Below are 18,218 nucleotides of genomic sequence, written 5' to 3' on the forward strand. Positions count from 1 at the left end.
CCACTCCACCCTAGGTCAGACAATGGCTATAAGCAAATCAGCCTTGACCCTGTGACTCATGGGAACAGTCCAGCCCGAATTACCAAGCCATGTCTTTTCTAGACCGGAATCAAGCATCCAAGGACCAGTTTCTGGCTATCATCCCTCTTCAGCCTGGATAGCCTGACTCCAGTGATGTGGAGAGCCTGGGACTCACGTCTGAGCATACCCAGCCCACTCGGGGTGAAAATTGCAAAAACCACAGTTGATGGACAGAATGTAGAACAATGTCTTACATTCACCCCAGTACAAAGATCTGGGCCTAAATCCATCGTTTTTTTGCACTCCACACCACCCTAGGTCAGACAATGGCTATAAGCAAATCAGCCTTGACCCTGTGCCTCATGGGAACAGTCCAGCCCGAACTACCAAGCCATGTCTTTCCTGGACCGGAATCAAGCATCCAAGGACCTGTATTTCAGTTGAGCAGTGTGTGAAGCTTCTCAAATTATGATCAGAGTTTACCACACCTAAAATCTGTTTATGTAGTTAGGGCGTTTCAGTCCCAAGAATCAGTGTGATAACTTTGTGGGTCCACTTGAGCTGTGTAATCTAAGGGCCTGATTCACAAAGCTATTTGCATGCCTAAGGTGAATTTAGGTGCGCAGTTTTTTTTTTTTTTTGATTTAGAAGTGTAAATCCACTCCTGATATTATCAAAAGCTACATTCACTCACTTTCTTTTATCCTGTAGAGCATATATTTTCCCCTTCGGCAGGAAGAGGATGTCTCAGGCTGGAAATGCCCATGGGATTTTTCACAAACTTTTCAGCAAAGCAAGTGCAGGTGTACATGTGTGTCCAGGATTGGAATTTGTTGGAAAACAACCACAGAAATAGTGGGTGATCGAGAACGGCTTGGCAAAATATTTACGTTTCGGAGCAAGATAAAATAAAAACGTTTTAGGGGGAATTGAACTGCTGTGTTAAAATATGTTAAATTGCTTTTGCATGGCTATAAAACAGAATTCCAAGAGTGCCCCCGTGGTCCTGCAACAACTGTACTCCTTTGTTAATTGTATAAAATATGTAAATTTACCCTCCAGCGCAGGAGGAAATTTATGTGAATACATTTTCGATTTTTTAGGTTTATTAGGGCCTAAAGTCTAAACGTTGTGTATGCAAACTAAAGACCCGTTTAGTTTCAAGTGGCCCAGCCGGCAAAAGCAGTGTGTTTTATTGATTGCGACAAAAATAACTTGCTAGGTCGTTGGCAGTGGTCCAGATATGCACTGCCGCAGCCGTTTTCAGCCTGTTTATTTGTTGAGGTTCTCTTTTATTCGTCAGGAAACGAATATATGTCAGATGTATGAAATCTACCGTTATTAGCTGCTCTTCACTTGTTCACAGCAGGAGGCTAAGGAACTTGTTTTGTTTTTTGGGGGGTAGTTTTACACCTGCTGTAGAAAGCCACTTTTCAGGTGCAATTTTGGCAGCACTGTTTGAACAAACTCCTTTCGTTCCGGCACGAAGCGTTGCTATTTGGGAATTTCAATGAGTCTGCTGAGAGGCTAATTCAGATGTGTCGGGAATGTCGTGTGTTTCTGGTTCTGAAGTGCAAGGCCTTTCCAAGTGAAGTACTTGCGGCGGGGGAGGGGGTAAAGATTTCGGACTCTCCGCGGCTCTGGCTTCCTCTTATGATAAATTATCCAGATATTTTGACTGCGGAAAGTGCAGAGTTTATTCATTATTCAGGAAGGCTGTAAATAATATAGAAGTTTGTGCTGCGGCGCCCTGTCGCTCTGTTCCCCAGTCTCTTCCAGTTAAACACCAAGCCTCCGTCGAGCATCTATTTTAGTGCTCCAGAGCCCGCCGGGGCGAGGCTGTGCCCTTTTAGCTATTGCGCGTCACTCAGCTGCGGTGTCAGAGGGACTTGTTGAAAGCAAGCCATGGGAAGCGAATTGTTGCCATTCTGCGTGCATCGGGCCTGCGCGTTCCCATGTTCGGTGCTCAGGCCTCGGATTACGGCCTAGTTCCTGTGGGGAGAGCCGTCGCGGTGCCTGCTGACTCACAGAGAAAACACTGCTTCCACTCCGCTCCTGAAGCCAGCTTTTCTGTTTATTCCTTAGAAGCATGTTTTAGAAGAGCTTGTTTAATAATAAACCTGCTTCATAGCTTGTCAAGTCTCACCGGAAAAAATAAAAAAAGTTGCTCTAGGTGTGCCTACAAGGCCCATTTTTGTTGGAAGGTCGTCAACGTTTTGATTTGGCCAGAAGTGTTGTTGTTTTGAATTCATTATTCATTAACAAACAAAAAATAGTTCTAGGACTTGCTGAAGGGTGGTTGAGGTGTTAAGGATGAGATCAGGGAAACACAGGCACATTTAGCAGTGGAAATTAAATTGTATTTTTTATATAGCGCTTACTAGCCCTGACGAGGCGTCACATCTTGTTTTACCCGAAGCTTTGCAAAGTATTACTCAGACGGAGATTATGCATAATTTTTACAGGTTTTTAATTATTTCTGTGTTGCATAAGCATGAGCGAGACCCACCATTGGAGCTGGACAGTACATGGGACAAGTTTGAGTGTTATGTAATTTGTAGACTCTCCATGGTTAACTCTGTTATCTATGCATGCATGCTTAAATGAGCTTCTCTCCGCTATAGGAAGCAAGTTTAGAGTGACCGGCATTGAGGTTATATCACCTGAATCGGGAAACCCAGCAAGGCCACAGCATTAAGGGTTACTTTTCATGAGGTAAGCTGTACCCTGAGTATGCCAGCTAGGAATGAGTTGCAAGATTGTCCAGCCTAGGGCGGACTGGTGAGTGAATCACAGTTTTTACGTCATTTGCTGTGATGAGAGACTACATTCCTTTAAGAAATTTTGGACTCTCAGCTAAAGGCTTTATGAGGGATTCCACATTTTTCTTTTTCTTCTTCTTCTTCTTCTTTTTAATAAAACGTAATGATTTGGCGCTCTTCGTGATGAAAGGCCAGCTTTGCAACAGGCTAGTACTGACGTGGTCTGTAGTGGGCAGTGAAAAGTTTGGTTATTTCGTGGGCCAGAATTTTTTTAAATTAAAACCAGATAAACATTTAGCATATCTCAATCTCAATTCAATCACAGCTTTATTCGATTGATAATTCAAACAATCATAAAAGCAGATAAACACATGCAGATATTACATAATAAAAAATTGGTTTTAAAAGAGATCACAATATAAGTCGAGATACAAAACAACTGTTAGTTCATACAATCGTTTAGCATATATGTTATGAAAGTAGCGTTGGAGACTTTTGCAAACTCCTAAAAATATGACTGTTTGAGTTGACATCAATGCTTAACCCGCAACCTTTGATTATGCCTCATTCTTTCGCCTTGATGCTCAGGACTGACCCTTAGCTACACCTGTGTGCTATTCAGCTCTCCCTCATTGCATTCTGCTCTCTTACCTCAACAGTACTTGTGGCTCCATCTCTCACCCCTTTACCAGTATCTTGTTTGCCATCTCCCCACCAGCATAAGACACTTGTTACTAACCCCATGTATCCCCACCCGCCACACAGGGCCCTCTCGCTTTGGTAGCATGAACCTAGTGGTCTGGGAGAGGTTGCATGGGGGAGCAGAGCAGTGCCTTTCTGCCCCTGCTTGCTTATTCAACTGTATCTTGAGCAACCAAGCCTGCAAACTGAGGGAGGTGGGGTTAAGGAGCATGTCCATCTGCTGTTTCTTTCTCCTGCCCTATCGCCATCTCTGGTAAATGATATATGGTTTAACAATTAAATGAAACCGCATTCATCCAAGAATTTTAGGTTTCAAGGTCTGCCATCAAATTTCTGTTTAGTTAGGGTAGCTAAGGGGAGAGCAGTCACAGTTTGTTGGAAGTCTGCCGAACTGGCAATGGTTTAAAGGAGCATTTTCAGTGGTCAAAGCTAGCATTTCTTGAGTCAGGGTATTATCTGTAGTCTGTACATAGTGGGTCTGACACTTGTTGGTTTTTAGGTCGAAGCCTGCGTTGCAGCGCATGCGCTGCTGCAGGCAAAGAGATATTGTGAGGAGGGGATTTCAGTATGGCGTGAAGCCACGACCCTTTTTTCTATTGGCAGGCCTCTTGAAACGGAGGACGGCCATTGAAAAAAGCTCCTGTTTAGCAGATTTGTCTGCTCTGGATACCGCCTCTCGAGGACTCCATGACCTGCCTTACGGTAGCACGACAATATTTTTATAAATATTGCCTTGGCAACCATGAGGCAGGTCAGGGAGTCCTGGAGGGGCGGGATTCAGTATCCTGTTCCCACCCCTTTTTTTGGTGTGCATGCGCTTTTCGTCATTGTTGCCTCGCTCTCCTTGGTGGAAGGAGGCATTGCAGTGTACGCAAATGAGGGCTTTCACGGCCGTTCAGCTTTACTGCCGCGGCCAATGCTTGTTTTCTTAAACATTTACAACACTGGCTCATTCTACTTACAGCGCCGTTCCTGCGCAAATTAAACATCGCTGTAGCCACTCGTCATTATTCAGAGGATTTGCTTGTTTTAGGTGAGATTTTACGGGAGGTTGGACTTGTTTAGGACTTGTGCCCCGATAGTACTGACATCCTGTACCGTGCTGTGAGGCCTATCAACCGCACTGCGGAGCTCGTACTATGAAGTCTTGTTAACCGCACAGCGTAGCTCGTGCAGTGTGGCCCTGCCCACTGACTCACCATTTGATTTTCAGCATAAGCGAGACCCGTGAGCTCGGGAGGGCATGAGCAGCGGCCTCTTCCTCGTTTCCATGCTGACCATGTTACCGTGGTGTAAGGCTCTGATCCCTGTAGGGCACTATCCTGCATGGTTGTACGTGACTCTTTGAGGTCACAGCAGTTGAAGCAGTGCAACTGGGTGAGTGCGCATATGAAAGTCTGGTGCGCTGACTGACAGCTCTAATGAGTGTGCTGGTGCATGCAGTGAAGAAACGCAGCGTGTCACTGACTGTGACGAGACCAGTCTAGGATAATCAGACCGTGCTGGGTCTGCGGAAGTGTGTGCGCGCACTACTACAGCATGCGCGTAGACGCTATCTTTCTTCCGTTAATTAACCTTACAATTACAAAAAGATTTTTTATTATAAGTCAACACACTGAGGGGGAAAGTAAAGGGGCGCTACACTTGAGCATATGTTAGCTAACATTGGTCTTCATTTACTTGACGTCATGCTGGTTGCAGTGACCAATAGGAGACTGCGATACATCAAAGAGACTCTTGGCCTCCTGAGCAGTAATTTGGGACGAGATATTAAAGAGCGCCGTTCAGATTCCAGTCAGCCTCTGAGAGTATGTGAGGTTTTGGGGTCAGTGAAAACATGCACACTGAGGAGGAGCTCATCAAACACAAACTCTGGCGTGTTATACTACACTGGTTTCCAGCAATGCCAGTATTGGTAACAACTCCTGGAGATTATAGGTACTGACATTTTGTATCTGAACTTCTTGCGGCAGTTTGAGTCACTGAACTATTTAGTTTGTTCATTGGTGTTTTCTATCGGGTGAGAAGTCGCTCACTGGCGATGAGCTCTCCTTTTGTAGAGTCATTGTTTTCAGTGTCTTTCCATGTTATGTAGAAGTGCTGCGTGTTTTACATTCATGCCTTGCTTTTAATGTATGTTATCGGCTTTAGGGTGGATGTGTGAGATTGTATACAGTTTGAGTGAGTTGTCTCACCAGTGGAGTTTAAGAGCATGTTTGCCTTGTTCCATACTAACATACTGTTCATATTTTTTTGTTTTCCTTAAATTTTGCTCACTGTTCCTTGTACTCTTGAGGTCTGAGTTCCTGAATGTGTGTGATATCCTACCCTTGCGTTGTGTCAGCATGTGAGCAATATGTCTTGAAAGCTATCTTTTCCAGAATTCCATGTGTGTGGTAGATTGGTAGTTTGGAGTTTTCCTGTGCGTGAGTATCTTTACTACGGTTCTACTGCGATAGTTTATTTGATTCAGCGGTGGGGTACACAACATTTCTTTTTCTACTGCAAAGTGTCCTAGCAGCAAATCGCAGCTGCAGAGCCCTCCAAAATGCAAGATTTTTTTAAGGAGGGGTAGTGGAGCAATGGAGGAGCTGGTCGAGGCGGGTGAAGAAAAGTAATGATGAGTGGGTGTTTGAGGTGAGAGGAAGCAGCAGAAGGGAGAAAGCAAGAAAACATGTGTGACTGCATTCTTGTGGAGCACTTAATGAAATAGAAACAAGCATTGGCATAACCAATAGGTCTCGCTTTTTGGACCTTATAAGTATTTAGTTATGCAGCAGAATATCCTTGGTGCAACAACACCAACTGTTGCATGGCTAAACACTTATAAGGTCCCAAAAGCGAGACCTATTGGCTATGCCAATGCTTGTTTCTTGTGACAATTAGTGTTGCAATCTATCAAGGAAGGGTTCCAAAGTAGCTGGCGGCGCCATCTTCTTGTGGGATTAACACCCTCCTTAGCTTTACATCTTAGTGGGACAATACAGGGTAGGAAAATGAACATAAGCAACCTTCCCATCGGAGGAAAAGCCAAAATAGGGGAAAAAATACCCCAGAGGGTCGGGCTGCGATAAAAGAAAATGTCATTGAACAGCTGTAGAATGAAGAACCAGGAAGATTCCATAAACCCCATATGCTACATGGCATCTTCGCCTAGTCCTGGGTTTTCAGCCCACAGCTCCTCCCTTGCTGGGATGAGTAGTCTCATAATTAAAATGGAAAAAGCAAAGCTCCAAATCTTAGAATGCAGAATCCTCTTGGCTAAAAAGCCTTGAATAAGCAACAATATGTAAAACTTGAACCCCTTTGACAACTACGCCCAGCTGCCAAGTGTTCAGGCCCCGTAGGACACAAGACTATTTTCATAGCTCTCATACCCCGTCCAGCCTGATCTACTAAAGTGGGATCGATTGCCGATGAATGTACGTGTTTATTCTGCAGTACAGGTCAGGAGAGAATTTCTTCCTTTGATGTCCTCTTAGTGGTATCAAGTATGAAAAATGACAAATGTACTGGACATTGCAGTATTTCTGCTGTGTGAAATTGTTTCACTTCTCACACAGCAGGTGATGTGGCTCGGCAGGCAGAGGTGGGGGGAATGGTTATCTTTATCACTCGTGAACAAGCAGCGGACGCTGCGAAACGCATCGGGTGGATTGTGCCAAATAAAACCTCACTAAGGAGCAATTTTTGTGCCTCCGCGTGTTGTTTATCATTCGAAAGGACAACTATTGGTGGATTTATGGGGGTTGGTTAACCCCGCAGTGGCCCGCCTTGACTAAGCAGGCGCTGGTCTCTTCTTCGCCGATTTTGTTGGATATATATAATATGTAATTTTCTAAGAATAGAAGCAGCTCCTCCAGGACCGTTGGGGGTGAAGCGTGATGCTGACAGGCACATTAACAATAGCCAAAAATAAACGCGCACTTAGGACACAGTCAAATAGTTGTGATGATGTACTGCACGTAAACTCACTTTTATGTGCAGTAAATATTCACGACTATTCGACTGTGTCCTGAATGAGGGTTTATTTTTGGCTATTGTTTTATTTATAAATATACACACACCAATTCGAAGTTCGTGATCAATACACCGACACAGCAGGGTTTTATTTCTGGCTGTAACGCGTTTCGGCAGTACGTACCTCCTTGATCACACACTAGACGCCATTATTTACCATGTTTTAAACAATAGGTCACATGGTTTCACAAACAATTGACATAGAAAACATACCAAAAGGCAAATATGTTAAAACACTTGTTACTCACAATTTGTCTCCATTGCTTCTTCTCTTACTTTTGCCTTTTCCTTTCAACAAATTATTGTTGTCTGTTGTTTTAATTTTCTTTATTCGTTTTGTACTTTTTATTTAATTTTTTTGTTACTTTTATGTTTGTGTTACCCATGTCAAATTACTATCACCGTTTGACTTTTATATTCAAATTAGTCATACTCAACCACATATCAGATATTTAACACAATCATTTTGCATACATCGATTGTTAACATTAAAATAAAATGCTCATGCACAAATTCTGTGCCTGCAAAGTTCTTTGTATGTATACTGTTATGGTGTTTTAAATTCATTGTAGTAAAGTGCAAGTGCCTTAGGTAAACATAATCTGACTCTCTCAAAGTGCAAGTGCAAAAATTCATGTCAAATTAAGCAAGTTGCTAGTGCAAATATTCATATATGTAAAAGTACTTCTTGGCAAGTGCCTTATTATTATGTATTTGACACGCCCTGGGCTGTTCTGCTTATACCTTGCTGCTCATAACACCTCCTCATATACTGAAACATTCTGTAGTGCGTTCTTCCTAATTTATTGCAAACCCATCTTAACTTTGCATGAACATCTAATACAAAAAGTGCAAGTGATTGATTCTAAAATTCCTTTTCTTTTCACATTACATTTTTGTGCTCTTATATGATAGTTTCCTTAAAATGTGTTTATTATTTTCCACTCCCATGTGATCTCATTTGGCTATTCAGGAGAGATGGAGAGAACTCATCCTTAAATATGAACATGCAGATCTTCATCAGAATTGAGGCCATGCGGAATTCTAGTATTGAGTAATATGATTAGGGCTCCTAGTTTTCACTTTAAACTGATTTTTCCATATAAATACAGACGGTAAACACGTTTTTCTTTCTCTGAATTTATATGTAAAAATGGGAAAATACTAGCACATTTTGCCGCGCTGCCGTGCTCCAGCAGAGTTGCCACACCCTCTTCCTGATTCTAGGGCTGTGGCTGCCCCCATTAACACGAAACAGCAGCTTCAGTTTTGCTGGAAATTTCTTCCAATGATGGGTCTTTTTGAGCTCCTGTCGGCCTTTTGTTAGCTGCCCCAGCCATGTCTGGGCTCCGCTCAGCCCCTCGAGTGAGCTCTGACCAGCCATTTCAAAACAAAAGTAATTGCGGGGGAGGGGACTGGAGTCAGTGGCGTATGCAGTTTTGGGGGCGGCAAAAGCAGGAATAGGATGCCAACTTCCTACCCCCCCACACCCTCCCCTGCCGTGGGGCGGCACATCCTAGCTACGTCAGTGTAGTGATTGTCGAGTTTGTGGCCGGACTGCAGAGCAGTACACTAGGTACGTGTGCTGCAAGAACAGTCCAACCACAAACTCTGCAAAGCCTTGCTACACCACTGACTGGAGTATTTGCAGAGTTTATGACCGGACTGTATAGCCCATAACCGTTGCTGTCTCTTCCTTCTTGCCCGGACAAGACCAGGACAGGGTCCACTTCTGCTGCTCCCTCTTTCTTCCTCTTATTCCCTCTCTTTCTGTCGTGCTCCTGGTCACTTGCAGAAAACCGTGACTGTTCTGTCCTCTCCTTTCCATCATTTCTTCCTCAGTGAAATGGACCCAAAAAAAGGAAACACTTTTCTTGCAGATGTCTCTTTTTGACATTTTTCTATTCCAAAACGCTTCTTCAGGAGGAGATAAAAAGGTTTTAAAATACGGACAATAAATAATACTTAAATAAATAAAACAAGACAGAGTAGTCTAAAAGTGGCCAGATTGGTTTTACTCACACCCAAACACATTAGCTGCCTATTAAAAAATTAATAGTGAACATGGAGAAGACTAAAATGTTATGTTTCGGGAGGAGAAAAATAAAGTTCTCATGGTATCTTGGTACAGAATTGCTCGAGAGGGTAACAGAAAACAGATACCTAGGAATGTGGTTTAAGAGTACCCTGAAATGGTTTACCCAGTTGGAAGCTTTAAAAATGAGGGCATCTGCTTCTGTGAAGAGCCTAAAAAGATTTAATAGCGTTTACGGAGAAATGTCGGATAGGCCGGTTATAAAGGCCTACCAAGCAATGGTCCCTCCACAATTTCTGTATGGGGCAGAGGTACTTTATTTAAGTGGTAAGAGCTCCTGGGATAAAGAGGAGGGAAATATACTAAAAAGCTTGTTCTTGCTGCCTAAATTATCAATGGTACAGGCAGCAAGACTTGAGCTGGGAATTACCTCCTGATCCATAACAGCCTGTATGGCCCTAATACGCTTTTGGCAGCGCTTAGGGGAGTCTCTTAAAATTTCCCAATAGCTTAAGGGTCGTGAAATTGCCATTAGTGAGCTGCCCTGGGCGAAAGAGACTAGAGCATCAATAAGTGAAGCATATGGGGTGCTTGGTTTGAGGGTATGCTCGCAGCAAGGCCAAGTGATAATAGACAAGAAAAAACTAAGTTCATTGGGATCTGAAATGTCCCGTATGCATGATCGGTAGTACCTCTTGCTGAAAACTTCAGTGGCCCATATGACTGGCTTGGGAAAATGATCAACATTTTCCTTATGTAGACCGGTTACCCAGCTACCGTTTAAGGCGGTAGGTGTTAAAAATGCGAATTGGGATAAATCCATGTTATGCGAATAATGGGGTTCGAAACTTTATGATAGATAGTAATGGTGAATGCTCTTGTATGTTAGGTACCACCTGTGATATCTTACACATTTTATTAAACTGTATGAAGATTTTAGACATGCGAAAGGAGATTTTATGTCCGATTTTTAAAAAATATAGGATAAAGAATCGGATGCAAGCTTTTAACCTTTTGGTGGGAATGGTGAACTTGGAGATAGCCTGTGCAATGGGGAAATTTATGAGTAAAGTTAAAGTGTTCCTCAAGTGCACAGAGTAAGCATTGTATGTGGTTCCCTTAGGATAATACGAGATTGTGCTATCAAGGGATAACAGTATTGTCCGATACATATATATAGGATTTGATGTACATGTGTGAATTACTTGATTTTAATAATTTTAGGATTATATTATACCTTTATTTTAAAGGAAAGGTGTTATTTTATCTGTGTGGATATGTGCTATATTTTTTATGATACTGCCATGGTTAGGTTATTTAAACGGTAGGATAAGATGTAAATTGTATACTTTTATGGTTGTAACAAACCAAATAAAGTTTTGTTTGACTGACTGACACTACAGTAGTTGCCTTTGGTTATCTGAAGGGTGACTTTCTTTGACAACAGAGGTTAAGGGAGTTAGCACTTGGTCAACCACATATAATTAACAATGTATCATTTGGCTACACAATGAGGACCAGGAATCCTTAAATAAAGTCAATAAGTGTTATTGCAAGTTACCGGTTAGGTTAATGTATATTAATCAGTATTAGTATTCAGTATTCATTAGTCTTTATTCGATAATTCATAATCATAAAAGACACATAATCGTATATAAAAGTGTCATAAAAATCAATACCGTTCAAAACTGGCAGTAAATGCTATAACCATACAAAATTTAATGTACATTAATCTCTATACCATGCTGTAAAGATGCAGAATAACAACTGGATAGCCAAACCTCCTAAAGAATTTCAGGCACATCAGTATGAGACAAACAAGAAGTTCAGTCACAGCAGTACAAAGAATTAACAGTAGAATCTGTTGCTCAGAGAACAGTCTTCAATCTTCTCTCTTAAACATGAGTAATAGCTAATGTCATCTAGTTTAGAATCTAAAATTATTAAAGGTGATTAATCTAAAGGAGTCTCAAAAAGTTGGGGGAAGTGAGGAAAAGAGTGAATTGTGGGAAGTATGCACTAAGGTATTAGCATTTCAGAAGCTCGGTCAAGAGTCTTTTAAGGATAGGGAATTAAGTGTTAGCCTAAGCCACACTCAGCAAAGAATCAAAGGGGCAAGCATAGAAGTCTGCACCTCTCAAAGTCCCAAAGGAAAAGTGGCCAACAACCCGTGAGATCACTAGTTAATAACACACAAATCGTCTGGGTATCCTCCCTTGTTCACACCATCAGGGTCTCCATTGTCCTTTCCATTCTCACGTTGTGAGCTGCAACATAAACAGATTCTCCCAGTCCAGGTAAGTCCTGAGAACATCCTCCTTGGGCACCAGCGACACCTCTATACATTACTACAATTAACACTCTGGGTCTCCATGTTCTTTGTCAAGGTCCTCTTCTAAGGCTTTCAGTCGCTAGAGTAGAGTTACATCTATTCTCAAACTAACAAACCATGTGAACGTACCTGTAAGGAATAAGACATGCAAGCAGAAATGGAAAACTATGTTATGCTGAAAGAAATACAGGCCTACTTGTGTCAATTTAAATTTTCAATGTTGCTCATTACTAAGTGTTATTTGTGCACAGACAACTATAAATAAGTGACACTTCTACATAAATTCAGCATTAAATTCACGTTGCACTTTTAAGCAAATGCAAAGTAACTTTGAATGCACAAATAAAGGTATGGCTAAGAACTACATTATGAATACTAATATGGAAACATTAGTGCACACATTTACATAGCTCTCTATTTTATATTTCATTTTAATAAGGTTAAGGTACACAGTGTATATAATTTTCTAGTTCTACACCGAATGCACTTCAGTACTGAATTTCAGTGCAACACCGTACATTAATAAGGTTAGAACACACAAGTATGTAGTGCTCAGTGCATGTATGTATTGCGTATTTATTACATGTGAGGGTGGAGCCAGAATTACAGTACTCCACTAGTGTTTAACTTGCAGGTAAAGGTACAGTTGTAAGATTGCAACGGGTATCTAACTCACTTGTTTTTTACTGGGTCCATTCACTGTGAAAAAGGCTTATTGTTAATGTTTCATATTTGTTTGAATATCTCAGTATGACAGCGTAGAGGGTGTTGAATACATTGTTTTTAGTATTGGAATGGGGCTTGTGTTAAGGTAATGTGTATTATTTTTATGTTCTGATTTGCTAAAGAAATACCTTTACTCTGACCATGGTGAATTTGCAAAATTGTAATAATTCTGTGCAAGAATTGTGTATAAAAAAAAACCCTATTTGGGGGTGAGCCACACGTCTTTCCTATTCTACTGTGGATGCTGCCTGATTTTTCGTATGATTTTCTGCCCCTTGAGACTTAGAATAATTTCTGATTTTGCATACTCAATAAAACTTTGCATCTCAGAGCCTTCCTGGCATTGACTCTGTACTGCTTATTTTGAATTTTAGTAATCTTTTTAACTTTTCATTGATTTAGAACTTTTTAAGTGGACCTCATTGCGTAATGAACTGTTTTACTCTACTAATTGATGTTTGGGGTGGTGCTTTACTGCAGGGACACTGTGCCTTATGAAACGGAGGTTCAACACTGTCTCCAATTCAGTAAACTGTGGGAAAACCAAATAAGGTAAATTTTGGGTCGTCCATGGTTTTGAGATGCTGTTTTGCTCCCAAATGTGGATGTCTGGTGGTGCTCATGGGTAATTCAAGCACTTCTTCCTGCTCGTTGAACAGTCACTCAAGATCCACAGGTGGAGAACATAACTCACTTCTGCAGCCCTGGAATCTGTGATGATTGCTGTGGCTCTAGGGGGCGAAAAATTCGTATCCGGCTTCTCCGCAGGTGATTGAAGGTCAGTCACTGGGTGATGGTCTGGTGCAGGGACTGACAGCAGGTAACAGGCCACGGAGCACACCAGGGCTAGCTTTCAGATCTCACAAGCTGGCCTCACCCCTACAGTAGTTCACTAGAGGTAGTATCTCCCTGGGGTGCAGGGGCCCACAGCAGGCCACATAACAACTAGGTGCTGACAACAGTATAAGACACCATTATTCACGCATGCAGGGGGGAGTTCGCATTGACTGTGTAGAGAACGGAAATTAATTTTTACTAAATGAAGTGGGAACCTCTTGAGTTGTGCAATGTGGGCTCTACAGAGCCAATATGAAGCCTACCTCTTATCTTTGTTTGATACAAGTCTTTACCAGTGTGCTGAAAATTGAAAGGTCAATAAATATGTATATATTTGTAACCAAGTTATTCTAACTAACAACATTAAGAAATGTATGTTCTTAATTCACTCCTTGAATCTTTTGTACCTAGTTTTTTTCCCTTCACCTTGAATCTTTTGTATGAGACATACAGACAATTAAAGTAAAGTAAGTGTGACAATCTGCAATATTGCCTAGATTTGTATGTATGAGAATTTAGGCTGTATCACCTAGATTTACACATGTCACAATAGCAGGAAAGAAAATACATGTGCTCATTAGTGGAAGCCCTAGTGGGCTTTGTGCACCAGCTCATACGTTTTAAGTTACGTGATTTTCTGAGAGAAAATAAAAAAGTGTCAGGCATCACTTGAATTAAGTCCGTGTAGTTGACTCCAATTTTTTAAAAGAAATATTTTGATTTATGGCTGAATGGAGGTTACATAAGGATTTCATTATTTAGCCTTCCTCCCTCACCTGCGCCTTCCTTAAAGGGCCAAAACCCTTCCCACAATAGTATCTTTCATAATATGGACTGTCTCCAAGCGGCACAAACCTACTGGGCTACCAGACCACTTGTCATTGGGCAGTTTCTTGTTTTCCTTGTAACTTCCTCGGAGTGGTGATCTTTAGTCTTATTCCCCACCCATTTCCTCAGATGCCGAACTGAAGGGACTGTTTCCTTGTGTAACTTTATTCATTTTCTGATAGTAAAATTGTTGACTCGCCGGCAGTCGGATGAAACTTCATCTTTTCTTATTACGAAAGTCTTACATTTTATTTCCGGTCACTCAAAGGCCTTGTTAATCGACATCTACTTGAACTATTGCTTGGAGACAGGTGTAGGGATTTTTTTTATTTTAAAGGTGGATGGGACCACAGAAAGTGATACTGTTATTCGGCAGCAAATTACTTGTGGTGTGATTAAAGCAGTTTCAGTTTTTGCAATTTCAACGGCAATCTAGTTTATTGATGTTTTGTTCCAGTGAGGGAACTCCAAGCTCAGTTGCATTTGAACTTCCTTTAGAACATGTTGGTAAATCTGCCATTTGAATTACTAGAAGCCCGTGACATTCAACAGGTTGGAAAAAAACATAAACTTAATAGCAGTCGGATTACCGAAACATGTAAGCAAGTAGTTGGCAGTCGCTTTCAGCATCATTTATATAGTCTTTCACAAAGGTCATATAATACTTGGAAAGTATTCTTCCTTATTCTAGATGTCCCTAGTTAATAGCTTTAATGCAGTGGAAGTTAGAATTAGTGTTGTTTCACTGTGTGGGGAACTCTCTTCTCCTATAGACCTCACACCTTTAGGTGAAAAGAGTCCCTTCTTAACTTTACCTTAAGAGATTTCTTCAAAACTATGCACAGGACACTGGTAATTCATCTTGCTCTGATAAGTATGGAAAAGTCTTAGCACTCTTTCCTGAAAGGTATATTTTTCTTAATAGCTTGTTCATGGAATCTGATCTTCAGGCATTGAGGTGGCCTCTCTTTCAGACGTCAACACAGTCTGTCAGAGCTCAGGGTGCTTCAGGCATTTTCCTTGGCCGTTTACTGATCAGTATAATCTGCAGAGTTGCCGCAAGAGCTCCTGGTTAGATGGCGCAGTTTGTAGGGGCAGCTGTCAGAAATATATTTGTTGCACATATTTGCCTCTACGTTTGTTCTTTCCTCAGTTTCTTTAATACTTGCAAAGAACTTCATGTGTGGAGTAGCACATTGTGCACACCTATTTACTAGCTAGTATTCTCAGTTTTAAGGGACCCCAGTCAAAACGACCTACTATTTTAAAGATATTTTCCTACAGTTTTGTGGTTGTTACTGAAGCACAAGTAGTAAGCGTAAGTGGTGGAAGCATGGGTGGCACAGATATTATTATGGCTCGCTACAAGTAGTTTTGGCCAATGTCCTAGTAACATCCAAAAATCAGAACTAGACTGTATACGTGGTGAGTTGAAAGAGATTAGTGGCAACTCGTTTGTTGGTCTTGCGTTGATGTATGCCATAGTTATCGCCTCTTTAAGTAATGAAAATAGCACAACTGACCATTGATGCTTGAAACCTATCTAATGGAACGGGTTACTCGCTAGTGGCAGTCGCCTTGGCTCATGTCAGCTAATGAGCTGCAGTTACTCTGAGTGCCACTCATTGCCATGTGTAAATACTGCTTTTTGTGAAAAACACGGTCAGAGATGGAAGCAATCTTTTGCAAAGTCAGTGAATGTGACGTCTTTGCAAGCTTGGTGCAGCGGTTCATTTTTAAAACATTAAAACGGTTTTATGGCAATTATAAGTCACAAAGATAAAAAGAACAAAAAAAGGAACGAAGGCGTGTCTATTCATGTCGGGCCCAAGCTTTTTGAAAGAAAATTTTTTGGGGAAAAGAATAAAAAATAACCATTGTATATAATTTTAATAGAGCAGTATTTGTGCGGATTCCTAGCAGTTAGGCGAAAGTTAAATAGGTGTAGAAAACATTTTTGCTTTAATGTACATCACAAAAAGTATGATTCCTGTTGGGGCAAAGAAGGAACTAACTTGGTTTTGAATTCTTGTAACCAGACAATGTAGTTTAAACACCCAAGACTGGCTACATATAAAAAACAAGCATTTACAATGCAACGGTTTCGCCTTTGGATGAGTTAGAGCAGTTTTCCTTGTCGACAGAAACACCGTTTTCCACAGCTATAACTGTTCTGGCGCACAGTTGCTTGTCTTTTTTGTACCCCTGAGCGTGTCATCATCCAAACATGCTTCGACTGCAGATGCCAACCTCTGTAATAATGGTACTGCCCCGAAATAGTACTTGTCGGTGATACAAGTGTCAATCCGCAGGGGCAGAGACATTGCATGTATCATGCAAAGGAAGGGGCTGGTTGCCCCAAACGTGCATGTCGGAAAATATAACAGCACACACCGAATTAAGGAGTGTCAATCCTGACATTTACATGCATGTCAAAACTGACCTGTCTGAGAGACCCTTCAACCACGGGTGAGCCAGTAAGGACCCCCAGGCTAACAAGAGCTCACAATGTCTGGGGGCAGCTGTGTTGTTAAGGCAGACCATAAACAACACCTAGACAACCGCACATCACATGCTGTAACTTGCAATCTCGAAGTGCTTCAGTGACCCACACGAGGGAGGTAAACGCTATACAAGTTCTACAATACAAGGTGCTAGGCTTATTCGGGTGCCCCCTCTTGTCGTGTGGGGCTCGGTACTCACCTCTCTTTTGAGCTTGGCCTCTGGCACGGTGTGTGTTTTGCAGGCCTTGTGGTCGACCAAGCAGTAGCAGCAGAGGCACTTTCCGTGCTCCTCGCAGAAGTACTCGAGGAGCTTCTTGTGATCTTTGCAGGTACGGAGGCCCAGCTCGGAGCTCCCCAGCGGGCTGTGCAGCTGGTGGTGAGCGAACGCTCGGCTCCCCAGGTGAGGCTGCAGGTGCTCCTGGCAGAAGGAGGCGATGCAGGTTACACACGTCCGGACGGCGGCCACCTTGAGGCAGGAGTCACAGGGCACGGCCCCGTCCGGACAGGACTCCTCTTCCTCCTCCGGCTCCGGCTGCGCCTGCTGCTCCTGCTCGCACCGGTTCACGTCCAGCAGGTACTGCTGCACCACGGTATCCAGCACGGTGTTCTTGCGGAGCTCCGGTTTAGTTGCGAAGCCAGTGCGGCACGGAGGACATTTCCAGCCCTCCTGCGCCTCCGTGGCCCAGATCACCTCCAGGCAGACACGGCAAAAATTGTGTCCGCAGGGAGTGGTGACCGGGCTCTCGAAAGTGCCCAGGCAGATGGAACAGGTAAACTCCTCGGAGAGGTCCAACAGCGAGCCCGACATCTCGGCCATCTTAGCAGGGAGTGACGGTCATCGAGAACGGGCGAGAATGGAAACCGAAACTTAAGGGTAGAGCAGGCGAGAGGGAGGGAGTTAGTGGGCTGTCAGGGAAGAACGCGCTGCCACCATAAACGGAACTCCTCTGAGAATATGTGTATCTTCCGTAAAAAAGTGAGGTGCATTGATACATTCGAGCATATGATGAATATGGAGCTCAGTTCCTGCGGCGATCGTAAAGTGAAACAAGTCAGGTCCCGGGCCGCGCTGTGATTGGCTGACGTCACGGGGGTGTCCCGGGCCGGCAGCCAATCACAGCGCGGCCCGGGAATGACGTCACGGGGGTGTCCCGGGCCGGCAGCCAATCGCAGCGCGGCCCGGGACAAAGGGGCGGGGCTTAAAAAAAGCACCAGAAACGCCCCCGAATCGCGTTTTCAAGAGAAAGCGCGATTGACAGCCTCTGTCTCCCAATGGCTAGCCTCCATTTATGGAGCTAGCCAATGAGAGGCAGAGGCGGTGCCGACATCCCTACTGTAGACAATAGTTTTCGATCTGGGAGTGGCACTGCGTGCCCCTCGCCAGGTCGAAACCTAAAAATTAAAAAAAACAACAGATCAAGTCAAGGAAGCAACCGGCACCATGCTATTGT

General features: G+C 42.8%; 1 protein-coding gene and 1 pseudogene across 3 annotated transcripts in view; one reads left to right on the forward strand and one right to left on the reverse strand.

Moving 5' to 3' along the window:
• LOC144818378 (tight junction protein 2-like) overlaps positions 1-18,218 on the forward strand; it is a 438,051-nt gene that overhangs the window by 130,395 nt on the left and 289,438 nt on the right. The gene's annotated exons all lie outside the window — the stretch shown is intronic.
• Positions 16,892-17,576, reverse strand: LOC144819124 (E3 ubiquitin/ISG15 ligase TRIM25 pseudogene; annotated as a pseudogene).

The sequence above is a fragment of the Lissotriton helveticus genome, chromosome 2_1 (genome assembly GCF_964261635.1).
Source record: "Lissotriton helveticus chromosome 2_1, aLisHel1.1, whole genome shotgun sequence".
Lineage (NCBI taxonomy): Eukaryota > Metazoa > Chordata > Amphibia > Caudata > Salamandridae > Lissotriton > Lissotriton helveticus.